Source organism: Alosa alosa, chromosome 19, assembly GCF_017589495.1.
Source record: "Alosa alosa isolate M-15738 ecotype Scorff River chromosome 19, AALO_Geno_1.1, whole genome shotgun sequence".
Taxonomy (NCBI): Eukaryota; Metazoa; Chordata; class Actinopteri; order Clupeiformes; family Clupeidae; genus Alosa; species Alosa alosa.
In genome coordinates this window covers 27,821,342-27,835,883 of record NC_063207.1, presented here as the reverse complement: position 1 = coordinate 27,835,883, position 14,542 = coordinate 27,821,342, and positions in this window count along the sequence as shown.

Genomic DNA, 14,542 nt, shown 5'->3' with positions numbered 1-14,542 from the left:
GTGGTGATTGGCAGGAACCTTAAACCAGGGAAAGTGGCGTTATTAGTGTGCGGGACAGTCACAGGCACAGGAGCAGGAGCAGGAGCAGGAGCAGGCGAGTGTTAGTGGCCGGCCTCAGAGCCCCAGCCCCGGCAGAGTCGACAGAGGAAGGTCATAGCCGGAAGAAAGATGCTAACGATCAATTTTAATTGTACATCACATTAGTCTGCATGGCTTGAGAAGGAGAAGGGACAGATATGCAGGAGGGGGGTGGAGATGGGAGAGGGTTTATCTTCCCATCAAATGATTTCTGTTTGGTGTGCTACAATTTGGGGTTATCCTCCATCAGACAAAGTTGTAACAGGCATTACAATGTGGAAGAGTTGCCATAGTGTATAGGTTTGATCAATCACCTATTTAAAGTCTGCTTTAAATCATCTATGTGAACCCGTGTGTGGGTGTGTTTTTGTGTGAGTGTTTGTATGTGTCTCTGTGTCTCTGTGTGTGTATGTGTGTATGTGTGTGTGTGTGTGTGTTGGGGGTTGCAAGCTTGTGCATTAGTGGGTGGAGGGTGTCATTTGACCTTGGTCACTGCTGAAGAGGCCTAGTTTCTTGCCAAGCCAATCAATAAGCCAAACAGGCAGAAGATGAGTATTTAGAACAGGGAAAGCTAAACTCAAACAGAGATAGGTTATCTACCCAGCCCAGAGCACACTTCTGTGCAAATATTTTATTAACAAATTTTTTTCATGGCAACTTGCTTATACTCTCTTTCTTTCTCTCTAACCCTCTCTCTATCCCCCTCTCCCCTCCTCTTTCTCCCCCACCCCGATCTCCCCACTACCCTGCTTAGATCTACCTCAGAGTCCCTCTCTCTCTCTCTCTCTCCTGTTTTCTTTGTTGTCATTCTCTCCCCCTCTCTCTTGGGCGCTGTCTCCCTCCTCCACCGGGGCAACTGACTGGCATGGAAAGAGCTCTGGAGCCGAATGGCTTAGAGGGTCGGCGGAACACAATGAGACGCTGCAGGTCGGCAAACGTCTGGCCTCCGGGCCAGAGCCTCCCAGAAGGCCGTGCAAGCACAGAGAACTTGAGCTCTGGCTGCTTTACCCAGATCCCCCTCCTCGCCCCGCTCACTCATCACCCTGGCCTGCTTATACCACACGCCTATCTGGACCCAAAATACTCCACACAGTCATGCTGGGTTTTTTATAGGGTTAGTCATTCAAGAAAAAGATATTATCATTTCTGTTTTGACATTAACATTTTGAGGTCTGATCTGTGAATGTGATAAAAAGTGGAACAAAGTTTTAAAGAGATAGGAGAACTATCATAATAATAATAATAATAATAATAATAATAATAATATCATAAAACACCATAATAATAACTCACTCCTTCAAATACACCACATATGATCAGATTTACTGTGTAAACCATACTGGTTACAGTGTGTGTCCCACTAACAGCAGTAGTGTTTACTGTCAGTAGGCTATAACTATAACTACATCTTAATTTATAACAAGTTGCACATCTAATGCTGAAGATTATCTGATTGGTGTCCAGTGCTTAGGGTACATAAACAATCAGGGTTTTCCAAAGACCCCAGTAATCCCCAATAAAAGACAACGCTTTATATAACCACCCCAGTTGCCTACTTCACTGCTAATATACAATTCTAAGAAGTCTGCTTCCTAAAAGTTGACCTGGTTTGGTGCCCGTGGGCCTTAAATTAGGGAGATGTGCACGTGAAACACCACAATGAGACCCAGAGAATACAGCTGGCACTGGTGGACGTGTGTGTGTGTGTGTGTGTTGTGTGTGTGTGTGTGGTGTGTGTGTGTGTGTGTGTGTGTGTGTGTATGTGTGTGCCTGTAGATTTTCCACACACACTCAGTCAGCGCTGAGGTCAACCCAGTGGTGGAATTCCTTTCAAACAAACAGATGCCCTAGTCCTAACAAGCCAGGGATATTAATAGCTCTGCTGAAGCATCTTGTTCATTTTCATTGTGGGGTTTCATGTCTTTAATTACGAGCAGGAGCAACATGGCTTTTCTGTGGTGGGCTCCAGTGTTTGTATGCGAGAGCACGGCTTTGGATTGCACACACACACACACACACCACATGCACACACACACACACACACACACACACTCCCTAAACAGTCCCGAGGCTACATACGTCTTTTTCACAGCAATTTTTAAGATGTCAAGTGTGGGTTTTTTGCTGTGCGTGTAATGGGCAATTTTATGCTTAAAAAACAAAAACAATCCTTGACCTATTAGTGTCTCATCCGATTAAGATGTGTCAGCTCAGGGTCAAGGCAGAGTAACATGGATTTTTATGGGTAAATTTTCGGCATGCTCCTGTGACATTTATATGCTAACACACACACACATTAAATTGTATTTCCAGCAATACTGTTTTTGAAAGCCTGTTCAAACTGCAACAGTTTTAAAGTGTAAGTAGTACTGGCATTTGTACTGTAAAACACCCATGATTTTGGTTTGGTTTGGTGAATCTACCACTGACTGGCTCGCTTTTTCTCTCTCTCTTTCCCTCCCTCTCTCCCTCTCTCTCCTCTGTCATCCCTGTGGGCTCGTTTCCCTCGCTCTTCTCTTCTTGGTAAGATATGTAACAGTGAGACATGTGACTCTCTCTCCATGCACACGGGGACATGTCATCCTCTCCTCACAGCATATGGGCGTCTTCTCGTCCAAAAGCCTCGCGCTTGGCCAGGTGAACATCTGTTACTTAACGCTCGCACGGACGAGGCGGACATGGCTCCAAGATGACAGCGCTACACCAACAGACCCCCCCTCCCCCTTAACCATTTACTGGCTGTGGAGAAAGGGAGGGTTTTTTGTGCAGGCAAAGTGCCTTATGTTGTCTGAAATGGTAGATTTCCTTTGAATTTGATGTGCTTGGGTTTCTACCGTATAACACTATGATGCTGTGTAAGATCGTAGAATTGTCAGGATTGTTTGTTTAGGACAGTGCATGTGGCGTGTGTTATCTGGATTATAAAAATATAGATACTCTATTTAAGGATCTTACCTCTTCCTATGTGTTAGAAATCACAGATGATGTGATTGTGTGTGATTGTGTCTCTGTCACACAACTTTACTATACTTACTATTATCACAGTACAGGCAATATGTGACAACAGTCATATAAGGACAAAGTCATGTTCGATCACTGCATTAAACCCTGTGATTCCACATGGAGGAGCACAGCAAAGTCTTAATGGCTGGGGTCAGATTGTTGAGTAAATCATCTGATCCACGGCCCTCATCTTGCTGTAATCTTATGGCAAGTGCTCTGGAGATTTAATCAAGATGATGCCCACCATATGTCTCTGGGTGGCCAGTGGGGGTACCTCCAAGAGAGCCTGGACACACTCAAGTGCTAGAGCTTGGAGATTAGTGAGAGCGGCGACACCGATCTGGTGTCCTTGGTGACTGTTTATCTTTCAGAAGAAGATAAATAACCTCTCGCTACCTTTCCTTAGCACCCCACAGAGTTTCGCCTTCTCTTAATTCTCTGTTGCAGTTTTGAAGAGACACAAATATAACAAAGGCTTCAGAGGGGATGACGAGTGACAGAAAGTTTCTTTTTTTCATTTTTGTTTTGATGGAATAGTCTGAATTGTAACAATGTTTTTTTTTTCTGTTTCAGTCAGAACAAATGGCTTTCTTGGCACAGAAGAATTGGAGTGCCATATCAAACATATTTTCTGCACCTAATTGGTCTTTAGTGAATAGAGTTCTGTGCAGAGAAACAGGAGGACCATCTTTACAGAGGCAGTGCGTATGTACGTGTGCCCGTCTGTGCACACACACACACTGCTGTATATTATCTTGGTCCATGTTGTACAGAGTGACTATCATAATGATGATAGTAAATGGCATTATCAGCTCTAACATTGTGTAGAAAAACAGTCCAACGTATGTATTATTCATTTGACTTATACTGTAACTGTGCATCTACAGCATCATTAAAACAGCATAACACATACACTATCAATACATAACAACACTATGTTTATACAAATCTCCCACCCTTATGCAAACTCCAACCCTAATCCTGGTTTCATGTCTTGTCAATGTATTAGTGAGCTGTTATGTGCTTTATAACCTTAAAAAGTATGTCTAACCATCTTCTTATATTCAGATGCATATTGCAGTCAGAAAACTGTAATGTGTCAAATGTAATCCTTTTAAGTGCCTCTATATAAGCCTTTTGTATCTAGCTTAGCACTCTTTTTAGACAGCTCACATTGTTGCAAAGACAGAGCGACTTCAGCCACAGTCAGCCAATTTCACTCCAGACGGTGGTGGTCTGTCTGTGTGTGTGTGTGTGTAAGTGTGCATGTCTATGTTTTTGTATGTGTGTGTGTTGTGCAGTGTCAGCGTGCCATATTACGGTGTGTTCTTGCGCAGGGGGGTGTTCCGGGCTCTTCCTTCCCCCTCAGGATGACAGCTGGTGAGGAACCAGGCCCTCCAATGAGGAAACCGACGACATGCAAAAGGTGAAAAAGTCCCGGTTTCCGCCACTGGCCCCTTCCTCTGCGGCCCGCCCGTCTTATGCCTTTTATTTGTCTTGAACATGTCTTGTGCAGGAGGTCAATGTAAGGGGATATGCCCTGGACAACTATGATGGAAAATTTGTGAGCGTGTTTTCATAAGGTGTTTTTTTTTCTAGTGTGTGTGTGTGTGTGTCTGTCTGTGTGAAGGTCTTACATTTTTGCTTACTTATATCAGACTGAAACTACAGAGTAAGTAGTCCTTTGTTGGTCATTTTTGATGTTGTTTAGTAACCTATATCAAAAAAAATAAATATGCAAAAAACTACTCCCCCAAAAAAGCGTACACAGTAATTGTATTATCTTGTCTCAGTGGATTTATTTTAACCGTCTTAAAACGATCACCATGCAATTACAACACTTTAAATGTCACTTTATTCACCAAAACCCCAAACATAGACTCTAATCACAGGGTTGGTCTTTGTGGGGCTCCGTCCCGTTTCATTGTCTCCTCTCTTCCTCTAATACTCCAGCTCCAAAGATGATCCCATTGCTGGTACAAAAGCGCGCCGATGTTGCCGCGTCTGAGGCTGGGACCAAGAGCAATGACACGAGCGAAGACAAAAGAGCAAAGCCTCTCCGCTGTGATCGAGTGCTGGGGACTGATAGACGCCAACGGAGTGCTTTCTCCTTAAGCTCTTCTGCATTGTGTATTCATTTCAGCCGCCGTGGGGGGACACAATTTGCTGGTACACCCCCCCACACACATACACACACACAACCCCATCTCCCCCAAACGCTTAGGAGGCGAAGTCGATGGGGACGGTGAGAGGGCGATCAGAAAGAAGGCGAGGAGCAGACGGAGCGTGTTGGAGGGTTTGTCATGGTGGCTCTCGTCTTGGCCAGTCCTCATCCCACGCTTGACTTTGTCGCAAGTCCACAACATTGTCCAGTCTTTGGGCTTCTTCTTGCAGATTAGAGAGTGAACAAACCCCAAAAGCTAACAAAAAGGCGGAAAAAGGGGGAAAGAAGAAGGGAGACAGAGAGGGGGGGAGAGAGAAAAGTCATGAAAAACAAGAGTAGATATTTGTCGGAGTGCTAAGTGGGGGATGTCCACAGAACACACGAAGCCTGCTGTTCCGTCACAGTAGGGCCTCAGTAGGGTTTTTGCTGGCGCAAGCTGAAGGTGGTTGGGATGACAGACACACACGCGCGCACACACACACACGCACACGCACGCACACACACACACACACACACACACACACACACACACACACACACACACACACACACACACACACCCACACACACACACACACACACCCACACACACACAGACGCGGCCTCCTACAGTATCGCGTACACTTCTCCTCGCTAATTAATTTCTTGCTGTGCCCTCACGTGAAATGCCGTCTGTTTGTGTGTGTCTGTGTGTGCGAGAGCAAATGCCTCGACCCTGTTTGTCTGTCTGCTGTTTGCCTCCACTGCTCCTCTAATCCAGAGACAAAAACAAGCAGACAAACACACACACACACACACACACAAAGACAGACAGAGAGGAATGGATGGGGTATTGGCAGTGATTATGGCCTTGAGTGCTACTGTATGTCTCTACTGCTCATGCCAACCAGCCTGTCAATGTCAGAGCAAGCAGCCACTTTTACACCAGACACATGGAGATGTGATGGGATGTCCTTGCTGGATGGCGAATGTGACATTATCCGTTTGGAATACATGCAACCCCCAAGCAGAAACAAAGACTTTTCTGATCTCTAAAGATCAAAGTGTTTATTTCCTGTCCGTTTTCACAGCAGTGTTTCAGAAATGTCTCTGCACTGCACTGTTACTTTGGCTCAGCAGGACCAGATAAATATCTATCTTGTCTACCAGACTACAAGTGTTCAGTTGAATCCAGTAGAAAAGTCGAAGCCTTCAATACTGAAGACAGAAAGACAGACAGTCAAAAGGATGAACTCTGTGTCTAGTCCCACTCACAGGTCCATTCCCCTCACGCCCGTATAAGGTTAAAAAGGCCCAGCTCAGTAGTGATGAGGCTGTGGCGTAATATTTGCTCAGGAAAAGGTGGTCTTCCCGTTAGGGCTGGCTATTGGGAAAACTAGATGGGGTGAGGGGTGGGGGTGGGGGGAACCTGGCTCTGGGTGACTTATCAGGAGGATATCAAAGTCCAGATCCTCTGCTGTCAATAAGAACATCTTCTGTGAGTGCCAGTAGCCAGTGATTCTCATACCTGTTATATATATTATGGCCTACATAATGGTTGCTTGTATTTATAACTGAGACATATGTATGTCTGAGGCTTTGTGACCTCTGTAAGGAGGAACATGTATAGATATTGTATTATTTGGTAATACGATATGACACTAAAATAGTCTATGATTAATACATTAACAATGACAATAGAAATGCCATTTAATAACTGTCATCCTGATTACCAGTTAGACATGACAACAACGCGGGGTCAGTTCACTTGTCACAACATAACGCGGTCCTCTTCAGGTGATTGACAGATGGCTCAGAGCTGGGGACGCCATCTCCCCAGCTGTAGTCCAGCTGCCGTGCAACCGTCCACATGTGCGGCGCAACGACTCTGGCACTAATGCCCACGCTGCCCGCTGCCTCCTCCAAGGGCATGCCGTCCACATGTGCGGCGCAACGACTCTGGCACTAATGCCCACGCTGCCCGCTGCCTCCTCCAAGGGCATGCCGTCCAGGGTGCAGATGTGCCTTTTCTTCTTCTTAACCCATCAGCCGTTGAGCTGAGGCCTGATTTGGCTGCTCACAGCAGGCAGGAGTTCATATAGACCTTTTTTCGAATGTGTGTGTTTATGTCTTTGTCACCGTGTGTGTGTGTGTGTGTGTGTGTGTGTGTGTGTGTGTGTGTGTGTGTGTGTGTGTGTTTTTGTGTGTGTGTGTGTGTGCAATTCTTCGTCTTCTTCTCCGTGTTGTTCCTGGACCTCTTCCAAGAGTCACCCTGCTCCACCACCGTGCAGGCCACTCACTGACCAAACAAGCAGAAGAAGAAAACGTCAAGTGTTTTTCTGCTCGGGTGACCCCAACCTTTGCTTTAGCCCCCACCACCACCTCCGCACCACCACCTCCCCACCACCACCTCCCCACCATCCGCCTTGTGCAAGCCAGTGCCGATGCCCCAAGTCCATTAGCTCTATCAGACTGCAACGTCACCCGTGTTTGCTTGCCGTGGTGGACTTTACAGCCGCTGTGTCCGTGCCAGGCCAATGAGCTCGCAGCGCCGCAGATGACAGCGTGGCTCCTTCACTGCACCGAATGCTAACAACAAAAAAGAGAAGGACCACAGAGGTTAATGCACTCAAGTAAGGATAAACAACCAGCTGCTGGCCTCTAATATTTAATACGCAGGAGTCTGTGCTGAGGAGAAGGGACAGGCCACGGGGAACAGCTTAAGGCAGTCAAATCTGCTTTGTACATTTTGAGGGGGTTTGTCAAGTGCATCTTACACGCCTTGGATTGACAATGCACTGCCGTGGTGCAGTCCTCCCTGCATTGACCTGGCATTAAGCACAGATCAGTGTGGACTGTGAAGAAGCGCGCTTGTTGCACTGTTGCGCTGGAAGTGACAGGGCCATGTTCTTAGCATGTCAAACACACACACACACACACACACACACACACACACACACACACACACACACACACACACACACACACACACACACACAGACGGACGGAGCATTACCATGGTGGCATTGTGCCGGAGCTCTGGAGCCAAACTGCTAACAGGAGCTTTTTTTAATTTATTTTTTATCTCTTACAATGATAGTATAGCAATGAGACAATTGTAAAGCAACCTTGGATTTGAGGAAGGCGCTATACAAACAACATTTATTATTGTTATTATTATAATAATTATATAATTATCATTATTATGAGAAATCTCAAAGGCTGTTTTATGTCCAGATGCAAAAAAGGATTGCATTACTTTTGAGATAGAGGAATACAAATTGAGAAATATGAAGACTGAGCAGAGAGAGAGAGAGAGAGAGACAGAGAGAGAGAGACAATGCACAACCCAGAAAAACTCTTGGACACAGCTGTGTGGCAATTTCTGCACCTGCCCTTAACCTTTGAACCTGCATGGAAAGTTTTTTTTCCACCTCGCATGTCTTTCAAACAGGAAAACATACTGGAAAGTTTCAAAAGAGAAGCTTATTTTTCCAGCCATTTATGGCATTGGTCACCTCATCTGGCTCATTTGATGAACCTTGATTATCATTCTAGATTTTGTTTTGTAATCTCATCACCTTTATCATTCCTGAGCATCATGAATTCTGCATTTAAATGGCAATATACTTTGCCATACTCTTTTTCATACTAAATCAAGGAGTTTCGATGATGGTAAATTAAACTACCTTGGGCAGGTTATGCTGAATACAAACTCAAGACCTTATACATGTCCATCACATACTTAACATGAAGTTGTAAATGACAAAATCACAACAAATCATTCTTTCCAAGAACAGTAGGCTATATGAAAACAAACTTAGTTCTCCTGTTTGCCTAAAGTCCAAATATGGCAACACATGGGCACGCAGCTTTCATGGAGCACGAGAGAGAGAGAAAGAGAATGAGAGAGAGAGAGAGAGAAAGAAAGAAAAAGAAAAACAACATCCCCACAAAAGTTCATATGACATGCTTGTCATGCACTAACTCATGAAAAGACTTAACAGCTGAGAAGATGAGGGACTGGAAAATACTCGCAGAGACACAATGCTGCCGCGGCTAATGCCTTGATAGCGGCCCAAGACCAACCGGCAGCTGCTAGGCATCTCAAAAGCCTTGCCGGGGGCTTCACTTCTCCCCGAGCTCCATGTCCATCTGTAGGGGGCGCCGCCGCCGCCGCCGGAGAGCTGGCGGGTGCGATGGGCAAGCTAGGGGCCTCGCCGCAAGAGAGCAGGTGCCCCTGTCACCGACAATTAGTCCGCCAGGGCACATGTGGCCGCCGAGATCAAATCAGGAGGGCTCAGAAGATCATGGCACGGCGGCGGCTGCCAATGTGTTCTCAGAAAATCCCCCAGCTATGAGACAGACAAAGAGGGAGAGAGGGAGAGAGAGAGAGGAATGGAGGGTGAGAGAAAGACAGAGAGAGCATGGGAGAGACATATAGGGATATAAAGAGAGAAAGGAAGAAACAAGAGAGATGGAAAGACAAAAAGAAAGAGTGGAAGGAAGAAAGGGGGAGAAAGAAAGAGAGAGAGAGAGAGAGGTGGGGATGGGAGTTTGCCCCAGGACCATAGTGCCCTGTGAATCTCAACGCCTGTATTCCCAGAGGCCATTCTAGAGACTTCAGAGGAGTCTTTGTTTGAACTGGGCATGCAACCCAATACCTCTCACTGTAGTCACAAAGGAGAGAGAGAACGAGGGAGAGAAAGTAAGAGAGACAGAGAGAGAGGGGGAGAGAGAGAGAATGAGAAGGAGGGGAGATAGAGAGAGAGAGAGAGAGAGAGAGAGAGAGAGAGAGAGAGAGAGAGAGAGAGAGAGAGAGAGAGAACCTCTCATTGTATTCACATTGTAAGTGTAGAGAGCTAATAAATCCTGTGGCTACAAATCAACCTGTGGCATTGGTCAGTATTTTTAGAAGTGTATAGGTTTCTCTAGTCAGAGCTTACCACACAAACACACACACACACACACACACACACACACACACACACACACACACACACAATTACACAATATTCTGTGGAATTAATTTTCAAACCCCTTGCAGGAAAACATGCAGTTTTTCAATTGCAGTAAACACTTAACAAACATGGCTGCAGTGCCTGTGTAATTCACTGCATAATTTTTCCGTAATGGTCATTTCATGTAAGTATGGCTGCTTCTGGTCTGTGTTTGGAAGATCATAGAGGTCATTTTATTGGCCAGCCCCCACCCTGAGAAGCGTGCAGTCTGACACAGGAAAGAGGTGAGGTGGAGGGCTTAGAGGGTCCAGAGGTGTGACAAAAACTTTGGCAGTGCACTGGAGCCAGGTGGACACAGAATGGTGATGGCTGACACACACACACACACACACACACACACACACACAAAGACACGCCTGCTCTTCCTCAACAACAGCCAGGCGTTTTTCCCCTTCTTCTTCAGATTTCCCGCGTAACAAACACAAAGAGGGAAAAATGAAAACTCACCAACGACAACAATAACACAGAAACAACAAACCAAGAGGTTAAGCCGTGATTTGTCACCTTTGACCCCTAAAACACCCCACCCCACTCCACCCTCCAAAAAAAAAGAAAGGAACAGAAGAGGGAGGGGAAAAAACAATCAAATGTGCAACAGAGTGCAGTTTTCCCCCTCCAGAGCTGAAGTCTCTACCACTTTGTAAACAAAGAAAGGGTCATTGCAGCGGCCAACTCTGTTTACTGAATGCCCTCCGTACATGGTGTCAATAGAAGAATGGGATTGTTATACAGCAACCTTCACCAGTCTTGGCCTCGACACAAAACAGCCCATGTGATATTTGAAGACATCATCATGTGACTGCTCGTGCGGATGAGGGATAAGGGGTCACTGTGTTTCACTGTGGCAGACATAAATGTCCCCTCTTTCGGCCCATTTCTCCATATCACTCTCTCTTTCTCTTTCTTGCTCACTCCATCTCTCTTTTCCCCATTCGCTTCCACTCTCCTCCTTTTTTCCTTTCACTGGCTCTACAAACCTATATGCTGAACAGTGGAAAAGCCAGGGAGGCCACCATAGAGACAATTTGCTCGCAAAGCAGGAAGCTGCACCGCGTATGACTACGGCGATCACAAAAGACTGGAATCCAGAGGATGTGTTGCTAAGGCACTATGATTGTGTCAGCACAATTGGCAAGAGCACTTCCTTACAGGTGATCCTTTAAATGGAGACTGACAGATATATGTTTCCTGCCATTTTACAGAGCAGCCCGAGCCTGGATCAGGCATCGGAGCTCAGACCCTTTGAATCACTCTGCAAACACCCCATCAGTTTGTTTTTGAAGGAAGGTGGCATGAATCTCAGATAGGACTGTCTCGCGGGAGTGCTAAGTTTTTAGATGTTTGCGTACTTTGGCTCAGTTCACAGAAGGTTCAAGATCTTGCTTTTGGAAATTGTTTTCCTTCTTACACAATGACCACTTACAACAAAGAATAGTTTTTGTCCTTGGTATAGTTTTGACTTAGAGTTAAAAATACTTGAGTCTTGAAAAATTCCAAACCTTTGGTCAATGTAAATTCTTATGATTTGGGGAAAATGGAATATATATACACACATGTGTGTGTGTGTGTATCATATATATAGATATTTGTTTCCTTATAATAAAAAATTTGATATATGACACAATTATGAAATAATAAACAATGCAATACATACGCACCATCCCGTTTTGTATTACATTTCAGTGTGTAATCCAGAAAATCATGGCTTTTGTAGTTAGAGATGCATAGAGAGAGAAAGCAGCAGATTTGTGTTTGTAGGAGTGGAAGACAGCGCAACTTTTTTATATTATTTTTTTGGGGGAGGTTGGGGGGTAATCTTCACCTCCTAAAAATTATCCCGTGAAGAATGACATTCAGATTAATAGATTTAAATGCAGCAATTTTCTTCTCTGCTTCTTCTTTCCGTTGGGAGAAAAATCAAGTGTTGTCAATATGGCAGCGGGGGCCGGGCTGGATCTGAGCGAATCCCGATACGTGCAGGATTAAAGGGGGGGCTTCCTGCCCTGCTCCCACCCCGCCTCACACTGGCCTGGTGACATTGGAATGGCCCACTGAGCATTATTGAGCTTCGCCGTGACATATTTTGGTGTGGAGGGGGGTTGCTGTTGGTTGGTGGGATGGCGTGGGGTGGAGTGTCTCCTTCTGGGAAATACATCTCGTCTCCAACCATGAGTGCCCTCACTAGTCCACAAGATCCAATCTGTGAAGAGCCACATGCTGCTCCTCCATGAAGGGATCTTGTTGTGATTAGAGATGCATGTACAACTGTGCTCTACTAAAAGCTTGGAACAAAGGATGTCTTTAAGTACAATACAACACATACTTTAAAATACAACACATGTTTTACACTATGCGTAATCCTGTTTATGATTTTGTATCATTGTCCGTATGGATTATTTAACAATTTATACATAGTGTTTATTGTACTCCAGCAAGAGGATATTGGCTGAAAAATCTGGTGAAAGTTAATTCATTTAACCCATGAGCCAATCACAGTTGGATCTGACTTCACCATGAGTGAAGCGCAGAATATGTCCACTCTAGGGTTCAAAGTACAGTACAATTCCTGTGAGCCTAAGTGTGTGGGTTTTGTTTGTCAGCGGGCCAGTGAATAGACACTTGAAGTTATTCTTCTCGGAGCCAAGGTGCTGAGTGATGTTACGGCCGAGGGAAGTCCACCGTGGTGCCCCTGACTTATTTATCCAGGATATCCCAAACTGACCATGTCCGCCCCCTCAAAAGACTCTCCTCGTCCTCGGCCCCGTCCACGACCGCGTCCGCTCACCCGTCAACAAGGTTGAGACAGGGAGGCACAAGGAGGTGAGACAGCGTGCCAAGGTCACCCGTGGCTTCAGCTCTATTCTCCCATCCCTGTGTGTGTGTGTGTGTGTGTGTGTGTGTGTGTGTGTGTGTGTGTATTATATGTGTCCTATTTGAAAACACATGCACATCTGTGATCTTCCCTCAGTGAGGTCTTAAATTCAACAGAGAGGACCAACAAAAGAGTGGGGTCAACTGTAGCCAAGTGTACACAGTACCTCATGCTCAAATCTACTTACTTATTTACTTGAAAAAACATTTAGCTGCATTATCAAGGAAAATGCTAAATGCATTTTTTAAATATTGATTTGCTATTCAATTTCCTGTTTTTATGACTCACTTTCTAACCCTTCATGTCAGACCTATGGAGGAGCTACTGGCAGTGGTATTTGTTTTGTTTATTTCAGGCACCCGCGACTATATTTGTGCTGGCCATTCACATGAGTCCCTTTTCGATGTTTCCTGTCGCAGTAACATCAAACAATCAGGGAGTGAAATCTCAACAGGCAGTGGCTGAGCTTGGAGAGCCTTTTTTCCCTCTGTCTTTTCTTTTCTGTGCCGTTCAACTGCTAAACATGTTTAAAGAAAGCACAACAATGCCTCATCCCTGGAGACATTTTAAGCCTAAACGAGGTCAAAACCAACTCTTTTTTGTTGATGTCGAAGCAGACAACGTTATCTGTCACAATACATGAAGCACTCTCTATCCCACTTTGCTCGTTTGCTTCTGAATAACTTTTTCTTCTTTTTTTCATACATCTACTACAGGTCTTCTCAACAGCCTGTTAATGCTTGCAGTCAAACGAAGGAGCATGGGAGTGGGAGTGTGCGTGCGTGTGTGCGTGTGTGTGTGTGGCGCGTGTGTGCCTTTGTGTCTGTGTGTGTGTGTGTGTGCACACACTGGCTGTCGCCACCATTACCAGCGAGTAACCTTGCCAAAGGGTCTTTTCCCCTTTCCACAAAAGCTGGCTCCCTCTATCTTTGTATATTGAGTGAGTTAAATCAATGGCAAAAATGTTGGCACTTTTCACAGGACAGTGACCAGGAAGCAGGCTGCATCCTAGGCCCCGTGATTGACACTTGAAACGTGTCGGAGGACAGAGCCGGCGGCACAGCTCCACGCTTGAAGTCTCTGTTGGGGATAACAACTGGTGACATCTGCAGAAGGGGCCGACAAAAGGCAGTTGAAAGCTATATTTGTTGCCTTCCCCTCTCAGATCTTGCAGCTTTCATGGAGCTCCTTCTCTGCTTTAATATTGTGATTCGGCACCTGGCTCTTTTGAACCTTGCTCTAAACTTCAAACGAGGGAGGTGGTATTAACAAACATGAAATAGGTGTGGAGGACGAGGGGGTGGGGGGAGGGAGAGGACTGGTGGAGGGAGGGGTTCTAGCCAGGAGGGTGGAGGATCAGGTTGGGGTAAGGGGTTGGGGGGCATTGAGGGGGATGTAATGTGGAAGGGAGGGGTGTTGGCTGGC